The sequence below is a fragment of the Muntiacus reevesi genome, chromosome 4 (assembly GCF_963930625.1).
Source record: "Muntiacus reevesi chromosome 4, mMunRee1.1, whole genome shotgun sequence".
Lineage (NCBI taxonomy): Eukaryota > Metazoa > Chordata > Mammalia > Artiodactyla > Cervidae > Muntiacus > Muntiacus reevesi.
In genome coordinates, this window is record NC_089252.1 from 97590779 (window position 1) to 97610605 (window position 19827).

At 42.1% G+C, this 19827-nt stretch overlaps 1 protein-coding gene across 3 annotated transcripts in view; it reads right to left on the reverse strand.

Moving 5' to 3' along the window:
* The window catches only part of PTPRG (protein tyrosine phosphatase receptor type G), a 755472-nt gene that overhangs the window by 175089 nt on the left and 560556 nt on the right, over positions 1 to 19827 (reverse strand). The window lies entirely within an intron of this gene.

The following is a 19827-nucleotide window of genomic DNA, read 5'->3' on the forward strand; positions in this document are numbered from 1 at the left end:
CTCTTTTTTTTTTTGAAAATGGATTTGTTCCCTGCCAGCCTTCTTTCCTTTTTAAGGATCCCAGTCCCATGTGCCTTAATTTATGCTCAAAGTGGCATTTCCAAGAGTCACTCAGGCAGAGGAAACAGTGAAGAAAGGAGCTCAAAGAGACAGTGTCTCCAACCTTGATCCCCCCTGGGGCTTTCTTTTTTTTTTTTTTCTTTTCTTTTTAAAATTTTGGCCGTGTTGCACAGTTTGCCAGATATTTCAGTTCCCAGACCAGGGACGAAATGCAGGCCACAGCACTGGAAGCGCCAATCCTAACCATTAAAGCACCAGGGAACACCCCTTTCTCCTCCTCCTGGAGTTTTTAATCCCCTCAAATGTCAAGCTTCTTTGATCCTGACTCACATCCTTTCCCCTTCACTTCTGATACTGCTCAGTATAACTCTCAATCTTCTCTTTTCCAGAAGATTACAATTTAACCAGCATGTTGTAATTTTTGTTTTTAAGTTCTTTTTTTGAGACACATATTGAAATAGCAACAAATGAAATGATTTTTGCTTCCAAAGAATTCAGCCATGGGGAGCAGGGGAAGCGAGCAGGGCACACACGCATTAGGACTGGCCATTAATCACATTTAGGATCTTAGGGCATGAGAATCAGAAGGGCCATGATATGATTTTCTCTGCTTTTGTGTATACTGAACTTCTTCCAACTGAGTTTCTCCAAATCCATTATCTATGACCAGTGTATCTCCTGAAACTTCTTTTTGTTTCAGGGATGTTATTTACATTTAAGCCACTTCTAACATAATGAAGTTGAGATACTGATGAACCTTTCAGCATGTAGCAAGATCCAACTTGATCTGGTTAGTCTAATTTCCTGGTTAGTCCAGGGGAATCCGGGGCCACCGTAGGTTAAATTTTAAGGTAACTGAACAAATGAGTGCACCTCTTCCTCCCCTGCAATTCTCCTTGTCTGGTTGCCAGTCCTAGTTTGCTCTCTAATAAGAAGTCTCTCTTCCGCCTCAGCAGTGGTTCAACTGGAGGCATTTTTACCTATCCCCCACTCCCCATCCCCACCCAGGGGACATGTAGTCATGTCTGTAGACACTGTTGGTTGTTATGAGTAAGGGTAGCGGGGGTGAGGCTATAAGCATCAAGGGGGCAGAGGCAGGGCTGCTGCTAAACATCCAATAACACTCAGAAAAATGCAAGGAATTAACTAGCCCATGATTCCAACCACGCATTAAGTTGAGACACAAACACAGAATGGATGCTCTGAGTTAACAGTCATTACATTTTAATGTCTGGAGCCCTGAGTTATGACTAAATTCAAACACAGTTGTCACTGTGTATGGGGTTATGTTTATAGACTAATAAAATGAGGTGGAACTTGACACTACATCAAAAAGACTACAAGTATTAAAAAAAAAAAAGGGATCACTGTATCAGAGCACAAAGGTAGAAATCCGGAAGCTGTCATGAGTGTACCTCCAAAATAGCCTGAGGGGAAGCTCAAACCAGGGGTTTAATACACTGGTTGTAGAACAAAACATTCCTGAAAGGCAAACATCCACAGAACACCACACAATGGGAAAAAATAATCATATTTGCACCATAGCATAGACTACTCAAAAATCTTAAAACTTAACCAAAATGGAAATACAATTCAAGAATGCAAGATAAGAGAGTCTATCAGTGAATGGCCGAACTTTAAGAGTGATAGAATAAAGCAAGACTCCAAACACCCTGTATCAAATTGAAGTTAGAGACAAAAACATGGTCCCCCTTCTCCCTTGTCCAGATTCAGGCTGCTGAACATGTTAATGCCAGTTCAACTACTTAAAGTTATTCTAACGTATGTGGGAAATGGCAGATGGCCACCAACTCCTGACTCCCCTGTCACACACACTTTGGAAAGGTAATTTTCTACTCCTCTCATCAAGAGTGCAGATCAATTTCTCTACTCTTTGAAACTGGGCATGACCACATTTGCTTTGGCCAAAAAGACATTAGCAGACACGATGCAGAGAGAGGCTTATACAGGCAGTCAGGTGCAAGGGTTTATACTGTCTTGTTAATCTTTGAAATCTGGAAACCACCAGGTGAGGAATGCCAGGCTAGCCACCTCTGTGGCTAGGACAAGAGACCACAGGAGTGGACACATGCAGTCTCAGCTGAAGCCATCCTAGACCGAGGTCAATGACCAGACAGGAGAGTAAGTCTATTTCAGACCATCCAGCCTTAGAAGGACCAACTGCAGTCTGCAAAGACCAGCCAAGTTGGCCTTGACCAGAAGCACCAACGAGCTAATTGGGATCATTTACTAAAGAGCAACATTTACCTCAGTTTCATGACTGTGTACAGAGGTGGAAGATGGGGGACAGGCTGTAATATCAACCATTTTCTTTCTTTCTTTTTTTTCTTAACCATTCTCTTAATTAATACACTTTGCTTATTTATGGCTTGTCTGGATGGTTTCTCAATGAGATCTCACATCACAAGACACAACATTTACAATCAACTTGATCAACTCATGTGCTTCTACAAAATGGTGTTACCCTTCTTTCACTGTGGCAACATTTAACAGATACTCTGATTTTTCTTTCCTATTTTTTGGCCACACCCTGCAGAATGTGGGATCTTGGTGCCCTAACCATAGATGGACCCCTGTGCCCTCTGCGCTGGAAGCATGTGGTCTTAACCACTGGACCACCAAGAAAGTCCCCTGGATACTCTGATTTTTGATCCCAATAATAGGGGTGTGTTCTGTAATGAGGGGAGCCCTTTAATGCATTTAGGCTTATCAGATGATGTGAAAGTTCAGAGAGAAAGTGTTCTAATTCCTTGTGACTTACATCCACCAATAATGCTGTAGCCCATGAAAAAAGAAAATTACCTGGCACCCTAATCCGCCTTCAATTTCTGGTTGCTTCTGACTCTACTATCTCTGTCTTTGATTACTCAAGACTGGTCTCATTCAGGCTCAAGAGCCAGACCCTAGATTCTAAGCAATCCCGAAAATGAAAAGCTTTCTACAATGTCCATTTACCTACACAGCCTCTATTGCTGGTTTATATGGTTGAGGTTTAGAAGACAGACACAAAGAGGGAGAAAAAGGAAGATTACTGGCTGGTCAAAATAACTTACTAATAATATGGAACCTACTTTCCAGTTCATGTCTTGGATTTAAAAATCAGGATTAGAATCCCAAGAGCATATTAATAAGTGGGTTTATTCCAGGAAGGCATAAGACTAACTGAGATAATCTCTTCCACTCACTGCTTCAAGCAATGTGCCACTTAAAAAACCTCAGAGACAGTAGCTAAGCAATTTGGGCAGCTCTGAAATATGCCTACAGAGAAGGTGTACAAGGTGACTTCTGATCTCTGCCCAGGATAGAGGAGGCCAAGGGATGGGGGAAGATGGAAATCTTAGAGCTTCAGTGCCTTCATCTGTGACATGGGGATACAATCTCATGGGTTTTTTTTTAATGATATATTTTTAAAAATTTTATCTATTTATTTGGTTGCACCAGGTCCTAGCTGTTGCAGGCAGGATCTTTCACTTGTGACCTGTGGGATCTAGTTTCTTGATCAGGAATCGAACCAGGCCTCCTGATTAGGAGCTGAGTCTTAGCCACCAGATCACCAGGGAAGTCCCCAATCTCATCAAGTTATGAGAAAGCAATGTATGAAGCTTGGGGTATAATGCTGAGTCCAAATGCAACATTCCATATGGGCTGCATAGGACTGGGTAACAACCTGACTACACTAGCCATCTTATCCCTGAGACTTCTTAATGCTCTTGGATCTAAAAGCAATAATACCTCCTTGAGTTCAATTTTCAAAAGATGCAAATTTATTTGACATCCACTCCATTTTGTAATATGCCGCTCCCGCTAAAACCACATGAGGCGTTTTCCTGGCTTTTGAAATTTGCTTCCTTCCACTTTAGAGTCAAAGAAGTTATGTGGTAATATGGAGAAGGCAGCAATTGCACAAATGAGCCTAGAATGGACGAGGAGAAATGGATACTGCTTTCCCTGAGAGCAGTCCTTTGCTGCTCTCGTTGCAAAACGCAGCTTTGGGCACTCCCAATTCGGAGCAGCTTTCATGGCTGCTTTTAGTCATCTTCAAAAGGACAGCATGCGGACGCAACAGAGGGCTCTGAATTAAAGCTTTTAAGTTATATCTTTGGATATAACCAGAAGACATAGGGATATCAGCAATCCAGGAAACCATGACATGTAGGTTTGGGCAAAAGGGCAAATTTACATAAACACGGATGACGCCTAAACTTCATAAAATTTTCTTTCTAAATTACAGTTGTAAGGATTCAGTCAGCTGTCAATTAAGTAACCAAGTTACTGATAATCTCCAGAGATGTCTCTCTATAATCTAGGCTCTACAGGCAGACATGCATTTATTCCTGCTGGAAGCAAAACAACATGGAAGTAGAGAGGCCCTGCCAGATTGCGTGTGTCTGCATTCGGAGATGAGCTGCCATTTAGTTTTTCCATTCACTGTGCCATGTGGCCCTTGACTTGGATCCTAATAATCTTCAATCTATCAAGTCCTGGCCATCTGCTGAATAGGATGGCCAAGACAACATAGCTGCCTTGAATCCGACATTGCCAGCTGCTCCGTTAGTCCTGTAAACGTCATATCCAGCCAATACCCTCATGTGGGAAAAAGGATTTATGCCTGCTGAGGGCGAATGGCTACACCATTAACCACGGCTATGGGGGAAAGTGACAAACAGCAGGCCCAGAGGCTCTGCATGTCCTTCCTGGATTGCAGCAATGATGATCCATCCACAGTGATGGTTAGCAGGTAACTGTGAATTCAGAAGCTAAAGTGTTTATCAAGAAAAGGGCAGGCATTTCTCAGGTGATCTGATTTCAGATGTGATTCTTCTCTTCACCCACAGCTATCACTTAAAGAGCCACATAGCAAGGATGCTGCAGCTTCTTCCATTCTGACTCCAGCACCTTGGGTACCACTCACCAGAGTTCAAGTTGTTCTCAAGACGTTCCTGACAAAAAAACATGAATAACTTGGCTATTTTTACAAAACTGCATTCCAAGTTAAGCCTTATCCAGAGACTGAGCACCGACCACATTCCTTTATTAATAAAGAGTTGTATCCAACTCTTTTGCAACCCCATGAACTGCAGCCCACCCGGCTCCTCTGTCCATGGGATAATCCCAGCAAGAATACTAGAGTGGGTTGCCATTCCCTTTTCCAGGGGATCTGACCGACCCAGGGATCGAACCCGGGTCTCTGACATTGCAGGCAGGTTCTTGACCATCTAAGCCAATAAGGAAGCCATTAATAAATGAAATGCTTGTCAATAATTTCAAAATATATCCATGTTCAAGAAGATAAGAGCATAAAACTACTGACACTGTTGAAACAATGCTGATCTATATTGAACTATATTGATCTATATAACACTGATCTATATTGAAAACATCACTGTTTGCTTGACTCCTTTTTAATACTCACAAATATGACTTTTCTTCTTGCACACCCCATACTCTCAGTTTCTAAGGTAGAAATTTCGTTTTCCCTTTTGACATCACAATAACATTTTCTACTCTCTCTGATTCTCTCTGGACTGTCACTGATGCAGTGGGATTGCAAAAAGTGGAATCAGAGGTACTAAAGTGCCTTTGGCAGCCCACGCTGCCATAGAATAAAGTCAAGGAGAAAACAGAGACACAACCCAGAAGGAGTCATGGCTGATGAAGAAGAGCTCTGAAAGGCTGCCGGACTTCTGAAATGAATGATTTTAGTCTCCTGATCAAGTAGTGGCAAGTAACCAAGTAAGAATTCCTGAGCGGGAGGCTTGGATTAACTTCAAATCAAAAATTTCCAGAATCATAGTTAAGCCTAATCTAATAGATATGCAAAACATCACAGAGGTGTCTCACCAGAGAAGGAAGACTTCCTGTCAGAGGGAAAGGTCACGGCCCTATATCATCATCTATTTTCCAGCACTTGACAGGACACACTCCTGGGACTGGTTTCCATCAGCAGATGAGAAAATTCCTAACTCCTCAGCCACGGGAAGGGATTAATATGAAAAAGCAACACAATTATAAATGCTAATAAAATTCACCCTCCTCACTTCCAGTGGCCCTTGAGCATGGACACGGGATTACTTCCTGTTAATTCATAATATTCACGGAGACTAGTCAATTCACAACTTCTTCATCTCCAGAGAATTGAGGTGCATGCCAGAGAAGGCTACAGATGAAATAAATTTAAAGCTCTTGGTCTGCTTAAACTGACCACTCTCTATCCCTCTGTTCCCACCTCCCCAGCTCACCAGAGGGCTGACCACTTAATTGTCAGACTTGGCTTGGAGGAGTCTATTACCGGAAAAGCCAACCCGGCAGGGTGACAGGGAGGCCCAGGAGCGAATCTGCATGACTGCAGATCTTGCCAGCAGCAAGCATGCCTACTGTCAATATAGGCGATTTCTCATTTTCATGAGAATCAAACTGCCCTGGGCTCGGTCTGCAGTGCCATTTCCTCTAGCTGTGGCCTCACTCAACACTCGGTTTCAAAGCCAAAGCAGCAGAAAGGGAAGGAGTGGGCAGACAGGGGCACCTGGCAAATGGGACTTCCACAGGGGCCCACATGCTGATTTTTGTCCTTCTTTGTCTTTTTAATGCATTGTGTTTCAGAGCCAAGAAGATAGTGGGGGTGGTGGGAGTTGGGGGTGTCCCTGAGCCTGCCTGTCCTACCCCTGCCAGTCTTCTCAATGTAAAGGCTGCTGTTGTACCGGGAAGAAGCAAAAGAGAAATTCTAAGCCAGCAAAGTGTGACCCAGAGTCTTAAGCTACTGTTTCACACAGATGTTCTCATGACCTTTGAAATTAAACAAACAAACAAAAAAAAAAATTGAGAAGCCTGGGGCAAGAGAAGCTTATTTCAGGTTCAGTGCGTTGCCTGCAAGTTTCTCTTGATTTGGTATCGCAATGTTGGACAATGTTGACTTTCTCTTGCTCATAATCCTGCCATGCACTGAAAAGCTCCAACAATATGAGGGGCTTGGAGAGAAAGCAGAGCCGACAGTTTCCACATGTAGCAAGTGACTTCAACTAAAACACATTAAATGTGAACTCTCACTCCTGATTTTCCATTCCCTTGAATCAAAAAGCTGCTCAGGGCAGTCCATTTACAAAAGACTCAGAATCCAGGAAGCAGGATGTGGGGACTATTTTAAATCCCCACCACATATGCAGCAAGAAAAACACAAGGAGGCAAAGCATATGACCCTTTCCTTGAAGAGATTCCTCCTTAGGAATAGGTCAGGTCATCATTTTGGATAAACTTTAAGTCCAGTAACCAAAGATCTGAATGGCATTATGAAGGATGGGGGAAGACTATATAAATACCACATCAGTATCATATATAAATTATTAAAACAAACCTTGCTCATCTTATAGTTACATATGTGATGGCAGGGTGGGGGAGAGGGGAAATGATAGGATCTCTTTAGCTCAAATCATCAGAACCCACCTCTTATGATCATTTACTCAACACACACTCATTGAGTGCCTGTTGTATGCTGTGACAGGCTGACTCTTAACGAATCTCCCAATGATCCCCACTCCAGGTACTCAGACCCTAGAAGTCTCCACTCTCTGAGGCCAGGCTGATCTAGTGGCCTACACTAAGTCCCCTATATATACAAGCTAGTTTTGTTCCAAGAGTGTGTTTTCAAATCTGATTTGTTTGTAAGTCCAACAAAGTTAGCCTAGGTACCCAACTAACACCATCAGCTATATAGTACTGAACTGTAATAGTTTTCTAATACTTTACAAACAATACATAACAAACACAAAAGTAAAGAAAATATTTTTAATCTTACAGTTGTAGTTGCTGTGTAGTGGCTAAGTTGTGTTTGACTCTTTGTGACCCCATGGATGGTCTCCTATCAGGCTCCTCTATCCATGAGATTCTTCAGGTAAGAATAGAAGAGTAGGTTGCCATTTCCTTCTCCAGAGCATCTTCCCAACCCCAGGACTGAACCTGCATCTCCTACATACCAGGCAGATTCTTTGCCACTGAACCACCAGGGAAGTCTCAATCTCACAACACCTTGAAAATTACAACACTACAGTATGTCAGCTGGCATACAGTGGGATGTTTGCATCTTTGAACATTGTAGGGGTCTCACTGTATTTTACAATAGTAGAATGAGGCAAAAGCAAAGGGAAGTCACTTCTGTGATCAGGCAACAAGGGATTCTAACCTCCATCTTGCTAGCAGACTGTCACCAGTCCCTACTCTGCTGTGAAGAACACAACCATGCTAGAGGGGCAGGTGTGGCAAGCAACTGCAGGAAACCGATGTCCTCAGGAAAACAGCCCTGGAAGAACAGAATTCTGCCAACAACCCGAGTGAGAATGGAATGGATCCTTCCCCAGCTGAACTTTCAGATGAGACACCTGCCCGGCTGACACCCTGATTGCAGGTTTCTGAGAAACCATGAAGCAGAAGGCTCACAGAAACTGTGAGATGGCAAATATGTGTTGGTTTAGCCTCTAAGCATCTAGTAATTTGTGATACAGCAGTAGACACGCACATGTCAAGAACAGGGCACTGGGATATGATGCTGGACAAATCATGATGCTTATCCTTTCAGAGCTGGGAGTCTAGCTCAAACTCACATAGATGGGATGAGCGCCCAGGATTCCTTAGAGAATCCACACTTCGTCACTGTCCTCACTCTGCACCAACAATTGAAACGCAGCTCCCACCCTTCTGAGTAAACCCTTATCCCTTTCAGACCTAAGCTGCTATGTTACATCACAGCTCTAGAGTTTAAGGGGAAGCAATATGTTTAGAATCTAAGTTCTAACCAGGAAAATGTGGTAAAAAAAAAAAAATCAGCAATTCTTAAACAGTGTCAATAGTCATTGATAATGCATTGTGAGTGAACAGTTTTCAGTAGCTTTTTTGTTTAAACAAACATAGAAAACCAGTAAGGGGCAGCGCAAAACCTAATGCCTTCTTGATGAAATCTGTTCCTGGGCAAGGTGCACAGCGAAATGCATGGGTGTGAGCAGCTGCTGTTTCTGAGTCATGGTAAGCAAGCCAAGTGCAAACTAATTACACTTCCCGATGCCTTTTTTTCTTTTTCCTTTGGAGGGGGTATTTCTACTCTGTGCTTTGTTTGGAGTACTGAATGATTGCTCCTATAGTGTAGTCTCTGAAGATTGATTAAGTATCAATCCACTCTCCCAAGCAATACCTCAAAGGGCATTTCCTATTCCAAGCCCACGGGAGGGCTTCGGTGCCTGTGACTCTAAGGTGCCTGTTACTTGTCATGGTCCTCTAAAATCAACCCCTGAACTGTTCTAAACATCCCACTTCATCCACCAATAAACCGATGAAAACTGCTTTCAGCGGACATTGTTAAAGCTGTCAGAGTGTCTGATTAAACAGCCTTCACTAAACAACATTTTGGTGGGGAATACAAAAAGATTATCTAAGTGGACAAGTGTCTTCAAATCCATAAATTAAAAGAAATTCCCTCTAAGTAAGTGATATCTCTCAATAAAAGCCAGCCCCATCTCAAGGAGGACACAGATGGATAGTAACTGAACAGTCCCGGCTTTGTATTTAAAATGCACCTGAGTTCAGCAGAGGATAAAATTAAACTGCAAAAAGGAAAGACAAAAATCTTTCCCAGCAGGCCTTGATTGATAGAACGTGCCATTTGTAGCAGAACAAAAGGGAAAAACAGAAAGTTTGTTTCTAGCAATCATTGCCTCACTGGGCCAACTTTCTCTCCTTTGAGAAAATAATATGACTTCCTCACAGAGCATGTAGTCTACTTATTTAAGCAACAGTACTTCAGGATTTTTGAATTCCTCCAGCATCTCAGTTGGAAAAAATGGCCCCAGTGGGGTAAGTGCAGGTAACATTTAACCAGGATGAAGCTTATTTTATACAAACAGCTGTTGACAATAGCCTGAGAATAAGTCACTCCTTAAAAACAATGCAAATAGGTCTCCTGGAGTTGAATGTCATGAACTTACCCAAAACAGCAACTTGGGTTTCTAACACTAGTGCTGTGACTAAGCACAGAGTCTTGGAAACTAGGTAGGTAGACCCAGGATTGAAACTTAACTTTTTCACGTAATAGCTGTATGCTCATGGCACTGGTAGTGGTGGTTTAGTCGCTAAGTCGTCCGACTCTTGTGACCCCATGGACTATAGCCTGGCAGGCTCCTTTGTTCATGGGGTTCTCCAGGCAAGAATACTGGAGCAGATTGCCATTTCCTTCTCCAGGGGATCTTGTCAACCCAGGAATTGAGCCTGGGTCTCCTGCATTGTAAGCAGACTCTTTATCAACTGAACTAAGTGCTTAGTCACTCAATGGGACTCATGCTCATGGGAAAGTTAATTATAATCTCACTGTGCCTCAGTTTCCTCATGAGTAAAATAAGACTATTCCCCCATAACCTCAGAGTGTGGTTAAATTAATGTTTAGCACAATGACTAGTATGTCCAAGATTATTTACAAAAGTAGATAAAGCCTTACTTGCCCCCAAAGAGGTACCATGACCAGGCACACACAAACATACACAAAGAAACAAATAAGACTCTACTTTGGGTTGCAGACACACCAACAGTTTGGGGAATTCCAAGCTAAATTCCCTTCTCCAGGGTATCTTCCCAACCCAGGGATCAAACCTGTGTCTCCTGCATTTCAGGCAGATTCTTCAGCATCTGAGAAATCAGGGAAGCCTAAGAATACTGGAATGGGTAGCTGTCCCTTCTCCAGTGGATCTTCCCAACCCAGGAATTGAACTGGAGTCTTCTGAATTGCAGGCAGCCTTTACCAGCTGAACTACCGGGGAAGCTGCAGCCATGAAATTAAAAGATACTTGTTCCTTGGAAGAAAGCTATGACCAACCTAGACAGCATATTAAAAAGCAGAGACATTACTTTGCCAACAATAGTCTGTGTAGTCAAAGCTATGGTTTTTCCAGTAGTCATGTATGGATGTGAGAGTTGGACTGTAAAGAAAGCTGAGCGTCAAAGAATTCATGCTTTTGAACTGTGGTATTGAAGAAGACCCCTGAGAGTTCCTTGGACTGCAAGGAGATCCAACCAGTCCATCCTAAAGGAGATCAGTCCTGAATATTCACTGGAAGGACTGATGATGAAGCTCCAATACTTCAGCAACCTGATGTGAAGAACAGACTGACCGGAAAAGACCCTGATGCTGGGAAAGATTGAAGGCAGGAGAAGGGGATGGATGGTTGGATGGCATTATCTACTCAATAGACATGAATTTGAGTAAGCTCTGGGAGTTGGTGATGGACAGGGTAGCCTGGCATGCTGCAGTCCATGGTGTTGCAAAGAGTTGGACATGACTGAGCAACTGAACTGAACTGAAGCTAAATTCAGTCCATCATGACCCTTTCACCTTCATGTCAAAATTCCAATGCAATAAAATGGTATCTTTCAACCCAGTAGATTAATTGCCAAAACTGGGAATTATTTTGACTCCTCCCTTTCTTTCCATACCTATGATGATACATCAGAAAGTCCAGACGACTCTGTCTCCTAAACACGACTTCAGCTGGTTCTCCAGCTCCTTCAATCTCACTCGAGCCCAGGCCACCACCACTCTGAACCTAAACAAACACTGACTGCCTTACCTAACTGGTTTCCCTGATTTCTTTACTGCACCCTCCAGGCAGTCCTTCTCTGTACAGCAGTTTATGCCAATGGTTCTCCCTGGCAGCCCACTGCTATCACTTCTAATCAGTTTTCAGAGAAGAACAGAAACAGACAACCACAGCTGTTCCGACTGACCTGAGCTGTGGTCTGGGCTTCTGGGTATTTAAAAGCTCTCTAGGTGATTCTGAGAGTCACTGAGTTAGAATTATCTATTACTTATTACTTTTAGTTTGTCTTTTATGATCCGAGTTCTCCCAACAGAGATCGACCCTGTGCCCTCTGCAGTGGAAGCACCGAGTCCTAACCACCAGACTGCCAGGAAATTTCCCACAATTATCTTTTAAAAAGTAAATCCAATGACAACACAGCCCTGCTTAGAAGTTCACCAGGATCTGGGCCAAGGTCACCTATAGATTCTTATTGCAAAGTCTTAATTCTTATTCCCAAGGTTCACTACAGTCCAGCCTCATTGACCTCCCTCCTCTTTTTGAAATACCCTGAATATTTCACTGCCTTCAGGCCTTTGCCCCACTGATCCTTGGTTGAGAATGTTCCTCATTTAGCTCTATGCAGGACAGTTTTCACTTTTCAGACCTTGGTTAAGTCTGATTCTATCAAGAAACCTTCCCTGAGCGCCCATCCAAACTGGCCCATCCTATGTATATGTTAACCACGACTCTGCTTAGCTCCCTGCAAGCACCGATCTCTCTGCCTGTCAACACCTGAATGAAGGACAAGGTCTAGCCCAGGTGGTCAGTGCATCAGAGCCAAGCCAGGATGAAGGGTCCAAGAAATTCAGCAGGTCAGAGGTCCTCACCCCCTCCATGTGTCACCGAGGTTTCACCTGTAACACCTGCTCTCTCACAGCACTTCCTCTTACTTTAATGACCTATTGAAACACCTATTTTCTAACTGCTCTCCTGACTGTCTCCCTGAAGGCAGGGCTCATACTTTCAATGACAAATTGAGATTACAATGGAATAACCACAGTTCAGGCATGCAAAAGTGTAATGGGGCTGTCATGGAGAATCTGGTCTCAGACACATCACTGTACCACTAGAACTTAAACTTTCTCTGAACTGTACCAGACCAATGGACACCACCAGGCCTCTTCAGAACACCAGTCAGCTGCAACCTGCTGGTCTCATGAACCATTTTGGACCCCAGTCAACCCTTGCTTAACAAGCACCCTCACTTCTTGCCAGCTCCAGTTAACTAATTCTTGATTAACAACTCATGTAACTAACTATAACCTTATGATGTTTTTCTGCCTTTAAAAGCCTCATTTTCTAGCCCAATGGAACACAAGTCAAGTGTTCCATAAATCTGTGTCTCTCAGGCTACAGTCCCAGCAAACCCCAAATAAATCCCTTTCTATTTCAATCTGGTCCCCGTTTCTGAAAATTTGGTTACTGCATTCTTTAATTTGATTTTCTATTACCAGCTTCATTTTAGTGCACAGAGTAGGCACTAACAATGTCTGTTTTACGAAAAGCAAAACATGTAGTCATTGAAGAGGTGAAGAAGGGGAAAGAAAAAAGGGAGAAAGAGTTTAAAGAAAACTTTAGCCAGGGTATCTAGAGAGCTGAGAGAACTCTGGGATTTCTGATTCAAGTCCTGGTTGTATGTTGGCTGTGTGACCTGAGGTTAAGTGACTTAATCAGACGTTTCACTGAGATGGGCTTTCATTTTATTTTCTTTGAAGGAGGTTTTGAAAGCTAAAATCAAAAAACAAAATTCAATAGCAATGATAATAGGAGGAAGAGGAGAATTAGTAAAGGACAGCTAAAGCAAGTTTCCCGCTTTCTTTTTTAACAGATTGCAATTTACTCCTAATTAAACACAGTCTTCAGAGTCATGTTGCTTTGGTTCAAATCAAAGTGCCATCAATGACGAGATGTGACAGGGGTCAGCAAACTCCAACTGATCAGCAAACTATAGCCATTGGGACAATCCCACCATCTATGTTTGTAAATAAAGTTTTATTGTAACACAACCCTGCCCATCAGTTTACAAACTGCCCATGGCTGCTTTTGCAGTATAAGACAGCATGGAGCAGTTGGCACAGAAACTTAATGACCTGAAAAACCAAAAACATTGACTATCTAGCGCTTTAAAGAAAGTTAAAGAAGCCCAGCTTTACACAAATAAATTACTTAACTTCCCTTAAGCATCAGTTTCCTGGATCTATGAAATGGAGATACTAACAGTATTTTCTTTAACAGAGCTGTGGAGACAATCAAATGAGATAACCCACGTAAAATACTTCACACAGTGCCAAGCATATATGAACTAAATAAATTCTGAATAATAAATAAGCAATAAACTCCATCCCTTCAACCATCTAACTATACTCATTCATTAATTCACTCAGTAACTCATACATTCAACAAATACTAAGCATCTGACAAGTGCCAATAATTGAACTAGAATATATTTGACTGCGGATATATCTATCACATGAACAAAAGCAAAAAGAAAAGAAAAGAATGAAAAATATCTATCTGCAATGTCCTCACAGCCTGGGAGTTATAAGATACGAGTATTAGCAGTTACAGTACTAGCTCTATGTCGACAAGACTTTGACTTTTGTTTTATTTGAAGAGACACTGTATCGGGAAGCCTTTAAAAAATCTCTGGGGGAATGACTGACTGATGGACGGTTGTTACAAAAGGTTTAACTTCCAAGTAGGGAGGCTTCCAGTGATGATGTGAAACTGCCCCAGTTTTCTGATGTCATAGATGAACTGTGTCTATCTGTAAACACCACATGAAAATCGCCCCAAATCTAGAGAGAGTTTTTCACAGGTGGTGTGTTACTCAGATCTTGGTATCACTGCGAAAGTCATTCCAAAGGCTATGAGTGCACTGCAAAATGCAAGGGCTGTTTTCGAACATTAAGTCTGCAGAGCTCCACACTGTGAGGTGAGGCGCAGCGCGATAATTCTGCTGGCAGAACAGCGTGGAGAATGAGCCACGGAAAGTAGTCTGTCAGTGAGCTTGCAGAGGTCCCCTTTAGGCACTCCAGCCTTCTCACAACTTCAGATAAAATCTCTGGAAAAGCTACTGCCTTCTCCAAAACAATCTAAGCCTTAGTAAATGTTTTTTTTTTTTTTAATTTTTTACTTTGTGTTGGTGTACAGCTGAATAACAACGCTGTGGTAGTTTCTGGTGAACAGTGAGGGGACTCAGCCATGCATACACGTGTATCCGGTCTCCCCCAAACCCCACTCCTGCCCATGGTGCCGCAGAACACAGAGCAGGTTCCCATGCTACACAGTAGGTCCCTGCTGGCAATCCATTTCAAATATAACACTGTGTACATGGCCATCCCAACCGCTTTAACTATCGCTGCCCTCCTACCCCTGCAGGCAATCACAAGTTTCTTCTCTAAGTCTATGAGTCTGCTTCTGTTTTGTAAGTAAGTTCATTTGTTTCATTTCTTTTTAAGATTCCGCACGTTAGAAATGTCATGGTATTTCTCCTTCTTTGTCCGACTTACTTCACTCAGTATGACAATCTCTAGTCCTTCGTGTTGCTTCAAATGTAACTCTTATGATTAAAGCTGGTCCTTTTGAATTATAATTAGGTGACAAAAGTTCTCACAAAGCCAGAGTCTGAGGGTGTATGTATCCTTGCCAGGTGTCACCAGAAGGGAGAGTCTGCTTGGAGAGTTCCCTCGTGAATGCAGTATATGCGCTTTAGGATATGGGTGGACAGATGCATAAACTGGTTCCTCTGGAACTTCAGTATTTTTAAGTTACCTCCTGCGTATAAGCTTCTCAAGGTTGTCAGATAACTGATCCGCACATAAGTTGGATGCCAGTAAGAAGTCTCATTAGGCATCGACTCTGAGATGCAGAGGTCCATAGATTAAATCACCCTTCACAGACACTGGGTCCCTGGATGAAATGTGTGCTGTGATTTACTTTTTAGGTTGATTTTTAATGGAGATGTAACACAAAATAGTCAAGTACACAAATCTTAAGTGCACAGCTGTATGAATTTTCACAGACATAGAGACACATCTCAGTCCAAATGAAGACAGATATTTCCAGTACCCCAGAGGGCTCTTTTATGACCCCCTCCCAGCAGGCAGCCCCATATTACACATATACAATAATGGAATTATACACCAGTCTCTTGAGGGACTGATGCTGAAGCTGAAACTCCAATACTTTGGCCACCTGATGTGGAAAGCTGACTCATTTAAAAAGACCCCGATGCTGGGAAAGATTGAGGGCAGGAGGAGAAGGGGACAACAGAGGATGAGATGGTTGGATGGTATTACCGACACAATGGGCATGGGTTGGGTGGACTCCGGGAGTTGGTGATGGACAGGGAGGCCTGGCGTGCTGCGGTTCATGGGGTCTCAAAGAGTCGGACATGACTGAGAAACTGAACTGAACTGAACTTGTTTCACCCACTTTCACTCATCACTGTATCTGTGAGATTCACCCAAGTTCCAGGGAAGAGTAGTTTGCTCTTATTGCCTACTACAGAGAATTTAATCATATTAATGTACGATTCCTTACGTATCCAATACTCTGTTGTTTCAGCGGGCAATTATTTCTCTGTCATATAAACCATCACCAACCTCAGGCAGTTTATGGAAAGAAGGTTTTCAGTCAAGAAAGCACATCAGGGTGGGATATAATATTTCAGGCAAGCAAGGAGCACAGAAACGACACTGAACTTGACTTTTGTTCAGATGGTATCTAGGTCACGATTCTCAATCAGAGCCTTGACCACGGCAGTCAGGGGAGCATCACTGTCAAGCTCAGGGACTGTAACAAGAGTTGGGCAGAACGTTAGCGTTTAGGCTACCCGACTGACGTGGGCAAGTCACTTAACCCTGAGACTCAATGCCTTCAACTTCGAAGAGAATCATCAGTAACCCCTTACTTCTGTTATTAAAACAGATGCAATCATTCATGCTTTAAGTAAGCAACTCCAACACTGGTTATTTCTGTATAACAATAGTACAATATATACAATATACCTGGAAAAGTTGTTTTCAGTAAAACTGATTGACAGTTAAAAACATCACAGTAAGCTTATTTTTTAAAACATTTTATCATTCTTACTCTATTCATTAAAAAAAAATTTTTTTGGCCATGCTATATGGCATGTGGGACCTTAGTTTCCCAACCAGGGATCAAACCCCTTCCCCCTGCATTGGAAGCACAGTCTTAACCACTGGCCCTGCAGGGAAATCCCACAGTAAGCTTATTTCTGGACATTTCTCTCACTTACAGTCTCCCACTACAGGAATGTGCCTTGGAACCACCAGTACTGTGCCTGGCACAATTACACTCCACAATCTAAGTTGAAATTCTTACAGAACAAAGAGAGTAATAATAAAATAATAATTTCTCTTGCTTGGGTTCAGTGAAGAGCAAACATGAGTTTCACAGTCTTTGCTCCATCATCAATCACTTTTCACAAAGCAGTTACCCACCTGCTTATGATTCCCAGCCCTTTGAAACTCTGTTGATATTCAAAACTACAGAACAAAATCTTAGTTGAGAGTCTGTGCCAAAGATAAACATTCTTTATAATCTCCTGAGGGAAAGGAAACTTTTTCTTTGTGATCTTCAGTCAATTGCATTAAGTATTGAGATGATAAACCAAGAGGACGTTTATCTATGAATTTTAGATATAATATATACTACCTCCTAGGAAGACAGAGAGAGATAAAAAATTCTGTCTGGCTGGAAGTTAGACCACTGGGGTAAGGAATAATTGGGAGGTAGGACGATAAAGAGAGGAGACAGACAAGATGGCTAAAAAATCTGTATTTTCTTGATGACCTAAAAATCCACAAGCTTTGTGCCTCTGTACAATGGGAGCATTCAGTTCAATCCCATTTTAGCAAAGCTATGATCACTAATACTAGCCCAACTGAGTAAACTGCCATATTTATTTTGGCTTAAAAAAGTTACTTTTTATATTAACTTAGTATGTTTATAGGTCAATATTTCTTTCATTTCTAGTCAAAAGTTTCCTACTGATTTTCTTATATAACGTAAATAGTTGAGGCATATGAAGTACATAGATACACAAATACCAAGGGGGAAGAATGAGGTTCAATAACAGCACAATCACCTTGTGAATTAAGCAACCTCTCACTGCTGTCATGAAAACAGATGCAATCACTCTTACTTTAAGTAACTCACTCCAACACTGGCTATTTCTGTATAACAATAGTACAATATATATAATATACTTGGAAAATCAAATCAAAAATGCCTCATGTTGATAACAAATAAAAAATGCTTCATGTTGATAAGAAACGCATCAAAGGAGCTCGGCATGCTTATTTGAGTGTTATAATCTGGTCACACCTTTTTAAAATGAAGCCTGGGCACATTCACTGACCCAGGGAATCTCCTAAGGAAAAAAAAATCTGAATACATGGAGAAAAGGCAAAAAGATATGAATACAACACTTTGATGTTGTTCATTATACTGGAAACAACTAAAAAAAAATCCATTAAAAGCAAACTGGTTAAATGGATTATGGTATTGCCATTCAATGTAACACTATGAAGCTTAAAAAGGATAAGGAAAACATGTGTCTTCCAGCATCAAGACATGGCTATGATATATTATTAGGGTAAAAAACACTTTGCAGTAGAATTTCATCCTCTTTGGGAGATGCTTGTTTACAAATGTTCTTAAAACTTTAGATGGCAGATAGAGCAAACATCAGCAATTCTCTCTGGAGGTTGGTTTCAAGGGCATACCATTTTCCCCTTCTCCTTAATGGAACCTCATGCTGCTTGAAATTTGTACAACGTGATTCTTTTTAGAACTAGAAAAAAATCTGTTCGCATTCTGGAAAAACACTGTATTTGAATGTTGATACATATGTAGATACCAACTTTGATAGATTTGTATATTCATCAAACTTGATATGTGCATTTTGTGATCCTGATTTGCATACATTTCAAATTTGGTATGTTTATATCAAGTATATAAATGATAAATGAAAAACATATATGCCTATATTATGGCAAGCAAGTGTTTTGGCAAAGAGAGCCCAGGGTAAGTGGTGGCAGCAGTGCTGTTTTTGTTTCCAATAGAACCAAAGTTCCATTTTGGTTCTTTCTGACCAAATGGAGTCATTCTGACACATAGTCAGGGGTTGTAAAACCAGAGCATGGCTTTTGGGTGGCTGACGACAGGTCACATGCCTGCACTACTCATCTATAATCCCCCTTTCCTCCCACGTGGACCTGGCTGGGGCGGAAAATGCCATTACTGAAAACATCAGTGGACTAAAGCGAGCCCAGCCTCCCCCTGGCCTGGGCAAGGAAAACAAGACAATGATTTGCAGAGCATTAGATGCTCTTTCCCCAGAGAGGCCAAGAGTGAAATCAGCTCCCGGAGAGGAATCGTTACTTTTCACCTATGAATTGTGATGTATGTGATTCTCTGTACTGGGATAGGGCATGAGGTGACATGGTTTACAGTGAAAAGCAGATAAGACCTAAACAAACGCACCTTAAACTGACCGCTGGAAGAGCCACCAGAGCAGATGGGACCAGGGTAGACATGCGATGCCAATCTGGAGGAGCAACTGCAGTGGGAGCTGCTGTTTTCTTGCCTGTTCCTCAGGGATCCCTCTTCACAGACATCTGCACCGCCCGCCATCCCCCACACACAGATACACCCATCTCAGCGACACAGTAATGTATCTGGCTTAACCTGGTGACACCTACAGTCTCTTCCATTTTACCAGCAGAACCTCTGCCAACCTAGCTCAAAATGATTTTGGTCACTGCCTCTCTCACATCCAGGGAGGATCTGCAGAGAACCACCCCCAAATACCAGCCACAATCTGTTCTTTTTCAACATAAAAAACAGTATCTACTGAAGTTACAATGTATCTCACAGTACACCTAGTGCTCTGTGGTCATTATTTCACTTTGCTCACAACAACCTTCTATCAAGAACAAATCAACACTCTCCTGTAACAGATTCAAAAACTAAGACCTGGACAGAAAAAGTGGTTTTGGCCAAATGTCACAGTCCACAGGGTCAACAGGAGTCAGACACAACTTAGGCACTATATCAGAACCACCAACACACACCTACTAATAGGTGGTAGAGGGGTCTTGCT